At 35.5% G+C, this 18,005-nt stretch overlaps 1 long non-coding RNA gene across 1 annotated transcript; it reads left to right on the top strand.

Moving 5' to 3' along the window:
- Positions 1-8,315: 8,315 nt before the first annotated feature.
- Positions 8,316-9,054, top strand: LOC118436322. The gene is made up of 3 exons (XR_004835363.1): positions 8,316-8,428; positions 8,588-8,640; positions 8,785-9,054. It is a non-coding gene; the product is annotated as an uncharacterized LOC118436322 (long non-coding RNA).
- Positions 9,055-18,005: the final 8,951 nt, after the last annotated feature.

The raw sequence follows: 18,005 nt of genomic DNA, 5'->3' as shown, positions 1-18,005 counted from the left end.
CTTTACCAACCTGGTAATTGTTTTCTAATCATGTCCACATTGTCCGACAAGAATTTGCCCGTCGCCATTATACGCATTGAGCTATAAATAACCTCAATTGCTCCACAAACAAACAACAGTTTGTGTGAGAACCTCTTTTGTTCCGATGGTTTTCCCAAACAGTTGGACAAACTTATCACTTTGTGAACATCATTATTATTTTCATCGACATCATACATTACTTATCTGTATTTGTACATGTGTACATACATACTTATGGCTAAAAATATGTACGTAGAGGCGGTCCCTTTGCCATGAAATTGCTGAAGAAGATGTGCTCTCACCTGTTTGTCTTTTCACACTTGATCCATTGTTACCTGTTAATTTAGTTAATTGTAACAATACACAATTGTCTAGAGATGCAGAGTACGAGCTGCAAGGCAACAATATGACTTTGTTCCAAAGAAAGTGTAGTAGAAAAGCTGTCTCGGACGAAATTAAAAATGTGTGTGCTTAACTAGTTTCTCCGATGAATTATGTATCGATAAAGCCAAAAATGTCTATCCATGCCCATACAAAATTCTTGTGTATTTATGCATCCCCGAGTAATTTATTACAGTTAGAATCGCTAATAAATAATTATTCTTCTCACAATGGAGGTCTCCCAACGTATGCTTACAGATTTGCAAATAAAAAGCGCCCCAAAGTTGACAGATTTGGCGTTTTCTCCTCGTCAGGTGCAAATATCTGCACATTGGCAGATTTGCAAATTTTGCAAATTTCATATTAATTAAATTTCTGATCGATTGACTCAAAATCGGATCGCATACGCTGGGAGACCTCCATTGTCAGTTATTTATTCAGTGTGACAATAAAATAACGCGGTACAGGCAGACGCAAAGGCCAATAATAATTCTTTGTTACAGGAATTCAGCCGAAATAATTTTCTGCTTTCATATTACTCGTCCATCGTCGTCCACTCTTTAAGAATACTGATGCGAAAAATTGATAAGAATTCTCTGGCTGCTGCTACGATTAGTTGTAGGCAAAAGGGACACGAAGAACAGAGCGAAATGGTAGGATTGATTAGTGTGATTAGCAGGATCTTCTGTCGCTGAACTGTTTTTAGGTCAGGAGGAAACACTCTTCTTCGGCGATGCTATTTTGGCAGTGGGACGTTTTCAGATGGATATTTATACATGCACAAGTGTGTCTGCTGCTTGGTGGATGCCACGATTGGTCACTTCAACCTTCGCGTCGCTATTTATTTTCATCGACCACTCATTATTATTTTGCATACGCTATATACACGCATAATCCAACGTGAATTAGTGGTGGTACACGTAACTCTTCTTTTTTATTCGTCTTCAAGTGAGGATTCTCTTACGAGGGACGACACTAAATCGCCAATAATCAGAGGGCGGATATGTAGTTACAAAAAATAGAGGAAATATGTATCTAATATTTACGAAAAAATACCCTTACAAGATATGCACCAAAAACCCGTAAAAACAAAAAAAAATCGCAAAAATGTGTATTTCTGAATATAATGCTCTGAATTATTTGTAGTAGAATTTCTTTTAGCAAAAAATCGTCTCTTATCGTCGAAATACTTACAAAATATATGCATTTTAGAAAAAGTATCAAAAATAGTTACATATTTTTCAAATAATAGCGGAAATATTTATAAATATGTCAGAAAACCTAGAAATATTCAATAGAATGGAAAAATATTTTGAAATTTTTGCGATCTATTCGAGTTCGGGAACACACCCACAAAGTTTGATCATCCGTCGTCATCATATGAAACCCTTAAAAATAAATACATATCCATCCTCTACCAATAATGCTGCAGTGTCAGTCTTGCTTATTTTTATAGAAATGTATACGTACAATTTTTAATTGTACTTAAGAAGAGACGCTCCCAGTAACTAAATAAGTAAAAAATTTCTCGATATTTATCATATTCTTCTTCGTTGACCTCCGAGGATAATGTTGCATTGATGAATGTATGAAACTATAAATAATGGCTTGCCCAGTTAGTTTTAACTTTCATCTTCATCTCTTCTTCGCACCTGAGATGATTATTAAAATTATTTGACAAAGAGGAAAGTGCAGCAAGGAATTTCCCCTCTGTTTGGATGGATCAAAAGAATGCGGATAAAATCTCGCTGCAAATGCAATTCTTTCACATTGTTATGCTCCTTCGTCCTATGGCCGTGACGAGAATGATCGTTAGTTAGGCACGCATTTTGAAATTTCAAATTTTGAAATTGCACATGCTACAAAAACGAATGTTATCCCATCCATAATGAGACCACTAAAAAAACTCTGAGTAGACAGACACAAAGTCAATGAGCTAATCGATACAATGTAATTTCGACCAGACCAGACGGTGAAAGTGTTTCTAAAAATTTACAACAATGAGAAATGTAATTACGTACAACGTTTCGTAGTATGGCTGTCGATCGAGGCGATATGTTCCCTAAAATAAAATGCATACAAATTATACGTTTACTATGCAATATTAATTATTACGTGCATATACATATGCATGTCCGCGACCAGTGGCCGCGGAAGGACAGAGGGACAATGTCCCCACGGTTATTCGATGTCCGCATCATCTCCCCATGTTATATAAACCCCTCCCTCCCCTATCCTGCAATGTTAATGTCCCCACACCTTCCGCGGCCACTGATCTACTCGTATTTTCCCCCACAACAATGGTGAACTTAACGAATAATACTAATAATATGCCGTAATTCTTACAATAATACTAACAAATTCGTAACAACAATATTATGACGGAGTGGATGCATATTTATATCACGTTTAAAGTGATGATGAATGATTCCATTTCCGATTGCGACATGACATCGCCATCGTCCTCGTCACCCACATCTTTCCATCATCAATCGTCACACATAAGTATTATAATTGTCAAGTAATTGTAATTGTAATTGTGGTCATTCATTGTAATGGCTTTAAAATTTCAGACTATTGACAGCTCAATGGACAATTTATTTTAAAAGAATGTCCAACTACACATATCGGGCAAGAAGGAAACGTTTTGAACATCCGATAACACACACGCAATTTATCCGCCTTCATTCAGTCTTCACTCATCTCAGAGTAATTAGTCCCCCTAATTTTCGTGAGTCAGCAGTTTATTGTATGAAAAAATGGACGATACAGATCTTTGGTAATGTATTACCGAATGCATCAGTGGTAATAATAATAATCTTACATTTTGCCAGGATACAATGTCAATCGGGTGCATGAATCATTTGAATTTGAGCGAAGTGTGTCAATTTATGTACATTGATATGCATGTACAACCAGATTGGTTTGGTAGTAATCACTCATTAAATAATTTACGCAATGCGTGTATAGTTTATTAATTTCGCAATAGGAAAAGTGTCTACTGTACGTTTTTTAAATGGGTCAATAATCCCATTCAAGAGGAGAAGATGCGTGTTGGTGTGGTCACATGTGGACACTTTAACTTCCTGTAAGAAGGATTTATTTATTTAAGGAACAGTTTCATGGGCATGTTACATAGGTAAAAAACGTTTATTTGGAAGAGTACGGTGAGTCAGATTTGCATAATCTGCAATTTTTAAAAATAGTTTTTAAATTGAAGATCAATTAAAAAACGTGAAAATCATGTTCAATAGATAACCAGTTTTTTTACAATGAGAATTTCAAATTCTTTCTGATTCCTCTTCTTATATAACAAAATGACGCAAAGATTGTCATCCACTCACCCAAATACTTGTGCTACTACTTATTTATGGAACTTTCCCTTCTTGAAATGATCTCTTTAATTCGTTTTCAAATTCTGGCAAGCAGACAATGTGCACACTTGAAGTTGTGCAACTCTATGTAGGCAAAGAGTGTAAACATTTTTGCAAAAATTTATTTATTTTGCCCTTTTAAAACACACAATTCCGTTACATTTGAGGAACGTTTTGTGTCAATTTGGCCAATAAAATGTTTACTGCGTGATTCACTGAAAGAAATAAAAGCGCATAAATAGATACCTACACAATTTTCGTGACTAAGTCCGCGTATACTTTATTTATTGTTACAGAGAAGGAGGGATGACGTATACTAGTCAAGTGGCGTCAGGCCGCTTTTTGTGATTGTTTTGTCCGTTCGTCCGTCTGTCTGTCCGTCTGTCCGGCCGCACAAAAGATATCTCCAGAACGCCTCATCATAATCAAACGCCGTTTTTGCCATTATGCTTATAATTTTTTGTTCTCGGTCGAGTTAGATAATGGGATCAATCGGGCCACCCCCACCGCGCGAGGGGGTGTGGTCCAAAATTAAATTTACTCTTAATTTTCAAATGGGGTGTCATTTTAAAGGAAATTTCACCACGAAGTCAAAACAAAACCGTCAATATTTTTGATCTCATGGCCGTGAACACGAGGTCAAAGGTCATAAATAAAATAATTTTTTCATACAGTGTCATTTCACATTTTACTGTATGACGCCACTTTTTTACGTTCGTTTTCCACGGTTTATTTATTGTTACAGAGGAGGGATGACGTGTACTATTTAGTTACAAGTATGTGATCTCCTCGTTACTTAATCCTTTTTCAAACTGTAAAGATTATTTTGAATGAGTAAGGATTACATAAATTTTTGAATCCTGTCCATATTCGTCTACTAAAGTAAGCTGAATGCATGCAAAGGAAAGTAAATAAACAATAATTATTATCATGATCTATGATAAAACAATCCGTACGTACGTATATTAATTCTCGTAGAAGAAACGCCCCATTTCCAATTTATTCCATAATTACAGAGTGGATTAATTTAAACGGTTGCTGAGCTGAATACACCTGTTGTCTTTGATTGATAATATCATTAATCGTAAAATTGGTTTGGTTAACATTGTGTGTGAAGGCGGTGGACTTTTTTTTTATTGAGTACGATTCTGCATTTAAGACCGTCCTAATCTTTTGATGACTCTTGATTATGATTGATTAAATATTAACTTCCTCAAAATTATTATGCAATCCATCTACACGTACGCATACGTAAAGTTAGTGGGTTATGATGTGTGTAGCTAAATAGATACCTAAGTATGTGCTCCAGAAATGGATTTGAAATATGTATATGTTTAAAGTCCTTTTAAAAAAAATCTTCAAAATGTGACCAATTTCGCATATTTTGAAAATAATGTTTTGCTCAAAGATACTGTTTTTATGAGTCTATTTAAAATTGCGTAAATTTTCAGGATGGGTTTGAAATATACGTACAGTAAAATCCTCAAGCGTAACAAATTTCGCATATTTTTTAATAATATTTCGCTAGCAGATTCTACTGGAAATTGTGCATATTTTCAGGTATGTGTGTAGCTACAATAATAATGTGTTCTTGAAATTGGTATGAAATACCCATTTCAGTCCTTTAATGAAAAATCTTCAAAATGTGACATATTTCGCATATTTTTGTAAGATTTCGCTGACAAATACGGGTTTCATGATTTTACTCGAGCTTGTGCACATTTTCAGGTATCGTGTAGCCAGATCATTTTATTATCAACTATGTAAAATGAAATTTCTGTACTTTAATCAAGCTACATTCATTAATTGTTATAATATGCATAATATATATTCATAATATACAAAAAATCCTCAAAATGTAACAAATTTTGCACATTTTAAAAATTATATTTCCCTCACAGATAAGTAATGTTTTTATGATTCTGCATATTCGAAATCGCAAACGTTTTCATGTATCGTGTAGCAAAATCGCTGTATGCATGTATGTTTTCTACTTTAATTAAGCTGCATTAATTACTTATTAAAATACATATACAAATTTTGCCTAATTCCCAACGCGTAATACATAACTGCTCTTCTTAACAGCGTGTCAAAAAGAAGAATTACTGATCAGCATTATTTTAATATTAAGCGAAATAAATAACTGACCATCATCATCATCATCGGTCATGAGGTCCGTCCGTCGTCTGCGTCTCATTCTCATTTTCATGCATTATTATTATGCAAAATACATCCATCCATACGTCTGAAAGCATACTGTTTGGTGACCGAGATTAGTGGACACAGAAAGAGAAAGTTTTTTTAAGCATTTCATTTATTTTAACTTTGGTAAGTTAGACGTTTCGAGTCCGTTAATCGGCCATCGTCATTGTCAATAGTCACCATCTCGTATCTATCCCATCCAAATCTTAATTTTGACTCTAGCCTGAGTTATCACCTTCTCATCTTTGTAAATGAAGTGTGTTGTGTGTGATGATGACGAGGAGTAGCAGATTCAGGGCGAATTTTCCTTGAGCAAAATTGATGCAACAATTCAAAATGTAATTCAGAATAATTCTAATTGTCATCAGGAATTTATGCAACATTTTATTAATTAGTTGTGACACGCCAGATTTACATTTCCTTCGGGTGTGTGGTGTGTGGGGGCGGTGCACCTCTTCACGGAAGTCGATTGTCGCATGGGGTTTATTAAGTAATGCATAAATAAATATATGTTATACATAAATACATTCATAAAATTCGGTCACATTTTGTTGTATGAAAAGAAAATAGGTACATACAAGAGATTTTGTTTATTTAAACAGAGAGATGAGAACAGATTTTACGAATTTTTCCAATAAATGGGACAAGGGCTACGTTACATGTATTTATGATTTAATAATTATGATTTAATAATTTTCAGACTTATTAATCCGTGTCCAATAAGTAAGTCCGTGTGTTCAATTACAATTCATTGTAACATTGTGTACATAAATAGCTAAGTGTTGGTAAATTAGTTACAAGTGCTCTGAACCTTGATCGTTTTTGTTGTCCACATAACCCAAGCCTTAAAATCAGTCTGTACGTGTGCGTTGCATGTAAGCAAAGGCAAACCTTTGTAACCCATGCACATACGACCGGAAGTGGATTAATTTTATTCAAATCTATCCAAAAAAGGTGAATCCTTCTACCAGAGATAATAATGCATATGCAGATATCTGGGTTGAACTTCTAAGCAGTTCATTATCAATTCACAACAAATGCAGAAATGCAACTCAATTTCAATTCTCCAGTTTGCCTGTTTGTATCCACTATAAAATTGGAGCACAAGGATTTGCTTCTGATTATTTTTTATCAAATCGTACATAAAACTTCCGGTGATTCACGTGAAAGAACGACGCGATCATGATTTATCTTCAGTTTCTTTCGTCAATTATAATGAACTTCAGACTTGAATGGTTCGTTGCTGGCACAAGCCAGCAGATCCACGCAGCATGAAATAGTCTGCCCTTAGCTGTGTATAAGAGGAATTATAAATTAATTAGCTTATGTATGTATGCACTTGTATGGATAGGATCACAGTGGTAGCAGCAGCTGCATAAAGGTTTAATGTTGAACAGCATGATGAGAAAAAGTTTGCATTTTCGATAATTTTTTTGCACTAATGAATGCACTTATTGAATTTAAAACCTCATATCGCTAAAAAAAAGGTAGCGATAGCATTAAATTGGTTTTGACTTTGACTTACTTTGAAACAATAGGCGTTATTTATAAAGTGCAGATATGAACCTTGTGCTGCATATGCATTGTGTTCACCATCGTCTGTCCATTCATTTTGCATTTTTTAGCAAAATTTTGAACTTTATTTCACTAAAAACGGATGAAATAAAAAATGAAATGCAGCAAAGTGCATTGAAAACAATTTGTCATCCTAACTAACTAATCACTCAAAATAAATACATTTCCCAAGTTGAAGAGCAAATTCTCACAATTTGTTGCACAACGCTTTTTGTTTAAGTTTATTTTATCAATTCGTCATAGACAGGCGTCGTTGCAGCCAAATTAAATTAAGGACCAACACATTAACACTTTCATGACGATTTTTAAGGGGTACATCCCCCATCCGCAAAAGCATTATTATTATTACTACAGTGTATTTATTATGAATAACTAATTCGTGCTTATATTCAGTGGCCGCGGACAGAGGGCAATGTCCCCATCATCTCCCATGTTATACAAACCCCTCCCTCCCCTATCCTACAATGTTAATGTCCCCACGGCTTCCGCGGCCACTGCCCGTATTTAAACAATTTGGGATGGGAAGTCTTGTGCAATGGAGATAGGACCAAATGTATTTTTTACGATGCACTTACTTTCGTCATTGTCATTTTGCCAGTAAAAATATGATGTGGCAGCAGCCGGTGGAATGTTTATTATGAAAGTTGCATCAGTGTGCATAAGTGCATATTTATTACTGCATGCTATTTTTATAACAAGTTCAGATTATAAAAGTCAGCTTGGTTAATAAGCAAAAGATGATTCAATATTTAGTAAGGATGACACAGACAAATCTGTGGACAGACAGGTGTCACACTTTTCTATTGACGAAAGTACAACAACCGTGTAAAAATGGGGGGAAATCCCGACTGCATGAATCAATTAACCAGGCCAAGGTTGGTCATTTTCACTTTAAGATCAAATAATAATAACGTTTGATAAGTTGAAATTCGCAGAGAAAATTTTTACCGCATCGTCTTACATAACTTTCGTTGGCTCGTCGTGCAGCGATTTTAAAAGAATTTTTACACCTGCTAAATATGTATGTATTACAGCAGGACAATTAAAGACGCTAGACAGTCACGTGTACTAATGTGACATTAGTGAGGTAAGAAAGTTGAGAATGAGAAAATTGTAGTATTCGTCTCTCCACAGATTACATAAAATGTCACTATTTGCACAAATTGCAGTGACAAGTAAGCATTTTAAGTAATTTGATGAGCATGCCTAATAATTACCTGTTTACTTATAGCGCTGTCACTTTTACCTGTATTATTAAGTGAGAACAAGAACCCCACTTTATGTTTGTTCCTGGTCCGTCCGTCCATCCGTCTGTCCCTCTGCGGATTACATTAAAAAGCATATTTGGTTTCGCCACTTTCTTATATTACGTTTTTGCAAAGTTTTTTTTAAAAATTTAATATGTAAAAGTCATCTTTTATCACAGGAGTGGTAATAATACTCATAAAATGAACAATACAAACCACGCATATCTATGTACGTACATATGTTCATGTGAGTATTGTACATCGGTCAACAATTTTTCTGGTAATAAATATTTTGAACTTAAAAAGCTACTAATATCCTTTTTATTTTCCAAATTTTGAATGTAATTCTCACAATTATTTGTTACAAAATGAAAGTTAAGGAGGATTAATAAAAAGAGGATTATAAGCTACAATTTTCCGATGCAGGATTTATTATTTGGAAAATAAATAATACAATTGGTGAAGAGCACGGAAGCCACAATTTCCGCAAGTTCTCATATGTAATTTCTGAAACACGAACATTCCTTTTCTACACACTTGACAAAGTTGTGAATGGGTTTTCAAACAAGCAAGAATGGCCAATTGCACGGTCCATCATTCCACAAGGAGAAGAAGTAATCAATTAGGCACGCCATGAAAAGACTTGTGTGCGAGCTAAATTAGTCGTCAATTTATCTGTGAAATGCGACTGTATCATAAAAAAAGCTTTTACACACTCGTCATGTCATTTTGAACAGTGGCCGCGGAAGGGTGTGGACAATGTTCCCACGGTTATTCGATGTCCCCATCATCTGTCCATCTTATACAAACCCCTCCCCCCCCTATCCCACAATTCTAATGTCCCCCGATGTCCCCACGGCTTCTGCAGCCACTGCGTCTGAATAAGGCTCACTTTACAAGTTGACATGTACACTATCTCTCCAACATTGTTCGCCTGTTTACAAAACATCCCCGTCCGACAATCCCGTTGATAATTTATTGATTGAAATTTGAATCAGTGGAAAAGAAAATTGAAAGTATTGAAAATTGGGTAATCATCAATAAATAATGCTATGCAAAAAATATTACAGTAATCTTGCCAGCGATCACCATACAATATCATCGTCGTCTTCTTCTTCTTCTGCCACGCCAGGCTTGACGACGAGTATTGGCCCACCGCTTATCTGCCGCAAGAATAAGATAAGGACAGATTTTAAATATAATATTCAAATGTGTGTATAGTTACACATTCAGTTTAGAGAAATGTAGGTAGGTGCACACACACGGTGAATCCTTTGTCTACCAAACATGCAGCATTGCAATTATGAAATTGGGATGACTTATGACTTTAAATTAACTTAAAGTCTAGCCTCGAGATAATTTTCACTTTTTATCTTGATGATGAACATCTCAAGAGTGTGTGTAGGTAAGTAGCAATCGTACTTATCTCCATTGAACAAGTGGGGTGCGGTGGGATTGCTAAAACTATGTATGAAATAGAAACTCGGGTTTAATGCGTTATGCTTTTTTTACTTTTGTGCCAGAAATTGCACGTTTAAGATTTTTTTTCTAGATTTTGAAAATCAACCTGAATTTGGATTCTAGCTAAAATCGGCTATAATCCTACTCCCATAAAATCAATTCAATTAACTGCATAACATTATATAACAGCTCATTAGCTTATTAAAATCTGAAATGTCAACGCCAAAAGAAGTTTTTTTTATTATTTTGTGCCAATTTTAAGATTTTTTAAAAAGATTTTAAAGTAGTAATTAATTTTGATTCTAGCTAAAATTAGCGATAATTCTCCACCATTAAAACCAATTTTAGCTTAAAATATTGACTGCACAACATTGTATCACAGTTTTAATTAAGATTTGAAATGTCAATGCCACAAAAAAATGTGTTCATCCAGTCCAGTCAACCAGCCATATTTACATAATCTGTTAATTATAATGAGGGATTTCACGTCAAGTTCGTAACCTACGTAATTGCGTTAGGTTTGTAAGCTTACACACTCTTGACGTGAGTTGACTTTGTAAACATTTTCGTAAACATTTTTTAGTAAAATCAAAATATCGTATATAAAACATCATCAAAATGTTGCTAGCCAACTTTATCCTAGCGTACACCAAATGAAATGTAATTATTTTTGAATTTTTTTGCCTAAAATATCAGGTTTTCAGGAATTACATAGCTATTTCTTATGTCACAAAATTCTATAATATACCAAAATGATCGTATGATCAAGACCGATCGATTGATACCCCTCTGGATGAAGTGTGTCAATTTAGCCCAGATTTGACATTTGGGGGCTGGTCGGATAGCGACAAATATTTTCGGCTGGCAGCAATCTTTTGTAAAATAATTAAATTAATTTGCATGTTGATGGGACGAGATCACAAAAAATTTACAATTGACAATTCGTCTCTAAGACAATTTCAATAGGAAATGTAAATATCAAACTCGAATTATTTACGAACCAAAAACATGCGTTTGAAGTGCGTAAAGGTGCGTTTATGCTTCACGTCATCGTCACGTCCTCCTCCAAATCCAATTTTCTGATTGGCTGAGCGAAATTGTCACTACGACAATTGAAAATTTTAACCAATCAAAAAATCGGACTTGGAGGAGGACGTGACGATGACGTGAAGCATAAACACCACTTAAGTTTCGTAAAAGTTCGTAAGTCAATTTTCCTTAGAAATGTGTGTAAAAGTTCGTAAAAGTTTGTAAGCTTACAAACCTTACGCAGTTACGAAGGTTACAAACGTTGACGTGAGTTCCCTCAATATTATAATTAAACTAATTAGTTAACAACTACAGATATGTACATCCAGTTCAATTGAAATTAAGCTAAACACCATGAACATACAAAGTTTAGACTTGATCTCGTTGAAAATATGTACAAAAACCACGCTTTGGCCACGCCAATTTATTTCCAATCACGTCAAGGAGTTTGTTGTAACATTGTTTGTAGCAATGTTACAAAGTGGATGTAACACAACGAAGGAGCGTCGATTATGTAACAAGATGGACTTGAATTGAATCATGCGATTTAAACCGCATCTTAATTAAAGGCAAAGGTTAAATTTACCTATGATTGATTACAAAGCGCGGTGTTAATTAATTACAGAATGCAACATGTTATTAAAATAATGTTCGCACAAATTGACTACTTTGGCCAATTTTTATTATCACCAGATTGGAACCGAGACAATACATGTAACACGTTTTTTTTAAGGAAATATCCATTTTTGGTCATACATATATCGAATTGCACATTGTTGCGAAAATTTGCTTGCTAATTGTCATTGCAATTTTTTTTTCTAGCAATCCCCTGTTTTAGTACGAATTAAACAGCCAAATTTGCACAAAATGGTAGCAAGTTACGTAATTTGGGCTAATAAACAATTACCAAAATGCTCTTTTTCGGCAATATGTACAACAATGGGAAGTCTAATTTGTTGAATCAGTAATAAATAATTGGGACCAAGACGAGCTAACTTTTAACTCAACTTGGGCAAGCAGAAGCCAGTCAGCAATGCATTAAATTGAGCCATATCGTAACAATAACGTGGCACGAACAAACGCCATGTGCGCGCAAGTTTGGCCATACAATTCAATTCGCAGTGTGAGATTGGGAGCTGAGATTCTGCCCAGTTTGTTACAATGGTTATTATTCGCAGTCCATTCATTATGTGTTTCGATTGTCATTATCATCAGAGGTAGGATGATGCAAAATTCTATGCAATTTCCAAGTAAATATCTCAATTATGTTCTGGGCAAAAATTTGCACGTGCAAAAAAAAACTGGTTGATGTGTCATTATTATGTATACATTTGCATGTACATAATCATTGTTCTTTCCTCATATGCACATTTGTAGAGTGAGGGTGGTGATGATGACATCATATTAATTACTTGTAATTTATAAGGAAGGTGGATAAATTCATGTCTCATTTTGTGTTAAGTATGTGAAGAAAATTATGTATTGCAATTTTGAGAATCGTAAAATTGCTGATCATTTTTGTGCTAACAAGAAGTAAGTATGCGAAGAAGATCAATAAATTTTAACGTGGGCAATTTTCGCTGCACAATTTTGAATCGCATAATTTTTTGAGAATCGCAAAGTTTTGAGAATCACATAATTTCTGGTTATTTTAGTCGTTTTTTTTTGTAAATCGGAAGGTAATCGGCCCAGTCCACTGAATTTTTAACGTTTTTTAACACACATTTAACTTAAATTTAGTGTCATCAACCGTTACTTTATAGTTTCCTCATCAGAACCCTAAACACATTTGTTCCACACACACATAACAAACCTCGAATTAACTAAATCTTTGCAAATTGTGTTACAATTTGCTTGGATTACTCAATGTGCGTACGTATCTACGTATTGTCTGTTCCGATCTGTTGCGTTTAATAAGCTACATACATATCGTATCGTGTCGTTTAACCCAGTGCCACGAAACTCGTGCCATTTTCAGCAGCTACCTAAAACCTAGATAATTAAAATTATGTCCAAAAAGGAAACAGAATTTTGAAATTGAAAATATTCCGAAATATCTGTACATGAAATATGAAATAAGTAAAAAAAACTTGCATATTTCGCATTTAGGATGCCCCCATTGCGACAAAAATGATTTACTTAATTGGGGGAAACTTGTCTAAATATGTGCATACAGAATTTTCATAAGACGAACGAGAAAGCGGAAGCTGCTGCTGGTTGGTACAATATTTGGCTACTTGTCAGCTCCTCTCGGTATGATCTATCATTTTTTATTGGGATAATTTTACAGCATTGTTAAAAAGAGAGCGACTATTCATCCTCATCCTTAAGTGACGGTAATTCATCGCATTCAAACGACATAATTGGCGAATTATTATGTGGCACTGATGAAAACGGAGCAGAATTCGCATGACATGACGATTTGACTTTCAACTAATTTGGCAGAACGGATTATCCTCATTTGCACTTTGCTTTACTTAATAAAATTATTATGACATATTTATATTATGGAGGGCCTCGGGTGGAAGAGATTATGTATGCATGCGTACGCAAAAAAGTATTATATAACTCGTGTTTTTCTTGTTCTAGGAAGTTGTATAAAAACGGATGAGCCCAAAATTACACGTTTTTTTAAAGAGGATTGGTCAGCATGTAGATATAAAAGACTTCATATGCATAAACGTAATCTGATGATGGCTTTATCCTCATCTTTCTATGCAGTAAAGCCAGACATTATTGAGACAAAAAAGTTGCAACATTCTTTTTGACTCATTCGTTAATCTATGCAATTCCAATCAATTAAAAGTATTGGTAAATTGCTCACTAACGTCTAGACTTTGTTCAGCTTGTTCTTAGAGATACGTTCGATTGTTTTAGGTAGGTACTTGTTCCATAGTTTGTAAATGTACCCCTTAAAATATGCATTTTAAATAATATGTACTTATAATGGAGGTCTCGCAGCGCATGCTCACAGATTTTGAGCAAACTAGTGTCAATCGATCACAAATTTGATCAGTATGAAATTTGCAAAAGACACGATCTCCAAATGGTCAAGTTTTTGCGGAGATTTTTGCATCCGAAGAGGAGAAAACGCGCAGTAAATTTGCAAAGTGTAAAATTGTCAACTTTAGGGTGCGTTTTCTCCTCTTCGGATGCAAATATATCTGCCAAACGTGACCATTGGGAGATCGTGTCATTTGCAAATTTCATATAATCAGATTTCTGATCGATTGACACTAATTTTGTGAAAATCTGTGTGCATACGCTGGGCGACCTCCATTGTTAGTCAACAAATTCCAATCAATCAATATCGACTCATAATATACATACATAAAAGCAGCAATATGTATATGATATCACCCTGAAACATTAAATCCGCCACATGCCGACGACGGTGGAGGTGCTCCCATGCATGTTAATGGGCTCGGGGTCCGCTTACTTAATACGAATTTAAATAGCTTTCCAATTTAACATTTCAAAATCTAAATTTTAAATGTTTTAAATTTTAGACCGATCAATTTCAATCAATTAACAATGGCACAGTTTCATATCCCTTAAGCATTAAAAGGATTCATAATTTCCTGAGTGGAATATCAATATGTGGGATGATTCGTTATTAGCTCACCCTGCGTAACATGAGAGCTATTGAATTCCTCTTGTCCGTCCGTCCGTCCGTCCGTCCGTCTGTCTGTCTGTCTGTTAGCGATATTTTTGCATCAATTGATGCTAATTAATAAGTCCCACGGCCATTTTAACCCTAATTTGTAGCACAATTGGTATCAAACAATTGTTAACGCAAAATGGTGCGAAATAATTGGAGGAATCGATATATTCCGCACCAATGGTTAGGATTAACTGAAAGTTTTAGTTGGCCTTGGCTGACATAACTTAACCTTGAAATCGTGTCAAAATTTAGTCCACATTTTAACCATTTCGGCTGCACCATTGGTGCAACATTATATCAAATTTCCGTTATCCCCCGTTTATTCTGTACCATTGGTGCAAGATTAGGATTCGGTCGGAAAGTAAAGAAACATTTGAAAAAGTATATTTATTTGTATGAAAGAAAAATTGTCACTGAGTTGGAACGCGGTAGTTTTGTAGTCCATGCGATTTTCTACCCGAATCTGAAAACCAGAAGTCGATATCTCGAATAGTTAAAAAATGAGAACAAAAAATTCAGAACACCTAGAAAAAAGAATTTGCCACTACTACGAAAACGTGTGCGGGCGCGTTCGGATAATGGTTAATAGCCACTTCGAAAGAGAAAAAATTCATAATGGAGCAATTTGCAGAGTTTTAGATATGTATGAGGGGAGGAGGAATGCTGAATTCAAAAAATAAAAAAATCGTCCTGCTCGTGTAGCGTCCCCCAAAGTAATACGTGAAGTTCAGCAGGGATGCCAAAATAACCTTTGGATATCAGATGATAATTAGGGCTACAAATTGAAAATAGCAAAATTAAATTTACATGACATTAAATCTACGAAGTTGGGGGTCAAATCCTATAGGGCGACCCCTGCACCAAAGTACAACCAAGGTCAGCAAAAAAGAGCAAAGCCCAACTCTTGGCAGATTGCTGAAAAACTAGTCAAGCAAAACATGCCCGTGATTCTTCTCATGGATGATGAGACCAAGTGCTCGATTGATCCAGATGAAGTCCCTGCGAGGAAGTACTACTCATGTACTAATAAGAAAACGTTTAAAGATTCCTTCAAATATACGCCAAAGTCAAAATTCCCACAGAGCACATAATCGGCAAGGATTTGACTCATTGGGGGACGTCTCAAAGCCGTTCGTGACCACAGCCACCATGACCTCGGAGAGATATCTGAACGATTGTGTAAAGAAGATCTTGATCCCCTTTATCAATAATCGTAATGTACTTTTCTGACCGGACACAGCAACATGCCATTAGTCAAAAGTTGTTGTGGACTACCTGCGGTCGAAAAAAATCGACTTTGTTGCAAAAAAGGAATATGCTCCCTACGTCCGTCGGACAAGACCAATTGAACGATTTTGGGCATTATGCAACAGAGAATATAGTCGTCGAACAAAACCAGCCAAAAACTTGGTAAGATTCCGTCACATTTGGACACACACCTCAAAAGTGGTAGCGAGAAAGAGTGGCAAAGCACTTCTGGAGACCGCGAGGCAAATAATTCGCCAGATAGGAAGGATGGGGATCTATGGCTCGTATCAAGCAAAAAATTGAATGGTCGAGACCTTGTTTATAATCTCTGAAAATGTCATTGGAATTAATTAAGTTTTCCGGATTTTACAGGCATTTTTCAAATGTTTCTTTACTTTCCGATCGAACCCTATATGAAAATTATGTATCCATTTTGTCCGCTTATTTTGCACCTTCGGTGCAAAACTATATCCTAATTATTATTCCAGGGTGAGCTACTTCTAACGTTACTACGGTTTATTATATTATGATGACGGCAAAACCTCTTTGTCCAATATTATTTGACACTTTACCATTCTATACATGTTACGACAAATGAATTGTTTCCAACACAAATTTTCATTTTTTGAAGAAATTAAATTTTAATTATTATGTACTGAAAAAATAGTGTGAGTGGGCCGTTGCTAAGTTGGAAGATTGAGATGACCCCCTAGGTCAAATCCGGGTCAAGTGATCTCACACCATCCAGTGGGGTGTCAATCGATCGGTCTAGATCATACGATCACTTTGGTATATTATAGAATTTTGTGAGATAAGAATAGGCTGAAAAACTTATAATTTGGAGATATTCTTCAAAATAAACGTTTTAGCTATCGAAATAGTACACTCGAGATTTTTAGCTTAAAAAATCAAGCTAAAAATTAGGATGATTTCCTCCTCAGGAATTAAGTCTCTATGTCTGCCTGTTCAAAAGTTATTCAAGGTTAAAGTCGTTGGGCCGGACAAGGGGACTTTCGGCCCAAAGATTTAAAAATGAATTTTTTTTTTCAAAATAATTCATTTGTCGCAACCGTATGGGGCACCGCCCATAGAAACGATGTCAGTTAATCGTGCTCTTTGTCCATCAGCAAAAAAAAACAGGCAAGTACGATCCCAAAATTGGCAACATTGCAGAATTGACAGAAACTTAATGTCATAATCAAACTACAAATGTTGCTACTTTTTTTAAAATTAGCAATTCCAAACTTTTCTCAATTTTACTATTTTTTTAACAATCCCAACTGGAATTTATCCCCCAAAGTCAAACCTCATCCTGCCACATATTTGACCCACAACGATTCCAACTCTCAACAAACATACATTAAGATGATGTCAGACGCCAAACAGAAAGGGGGAGAAAGTCAAGTCAACCCATTATTTGACGACGACGACGACGACGACGAGAATATGCATAAATGTACATCATCCATACGTGCATGCATTCCTCCTCGATTTGCCGGCAAGTCGTTCCCCCGCATCGTAAAGAAGACTGCACTTTTGCTACTACTACGTCTTCATATTTAAGACGACGCTGCGATGCATGCGTCCTGCTGCACCCAACGGTACTCACTTTTCTTTTCCTTACGCCGTCCTAACACAGTGACTCCCATGCAATTCTCATCTACCGTGGTACATAAGTTAAGTTAGGAGTCGCGTGTTATACGTATTTATTTATTTGCACCACATTTCTGCAATAGCAATTGGACAAACGCTTAAGGGAGTACGTACATATGTGGTTGGTATCCATCCGGCTTTAGCAATACA

The sequence above is a fragment of the Folsomia candida genome, unplaced genomic scaffold (genome assembly GCF_002217175.1).
Source record: "Folsomia candida strain VU population unplaced genomic scaffold, ASM221717v1 Fcan01_Sc007, whole genome shotgun sequence".
NCBI lineage: Eukaryota > Metazoa > Arthropoda > Collembola > Entomobryomorpha > Isotomidae > Folsomia > Folsomia candida.
The sequence above is the reverse complement of the archived record's forward strand: the minus strand, read 5'-3'. Positions and strand labels throughout refer to the sequence as shown.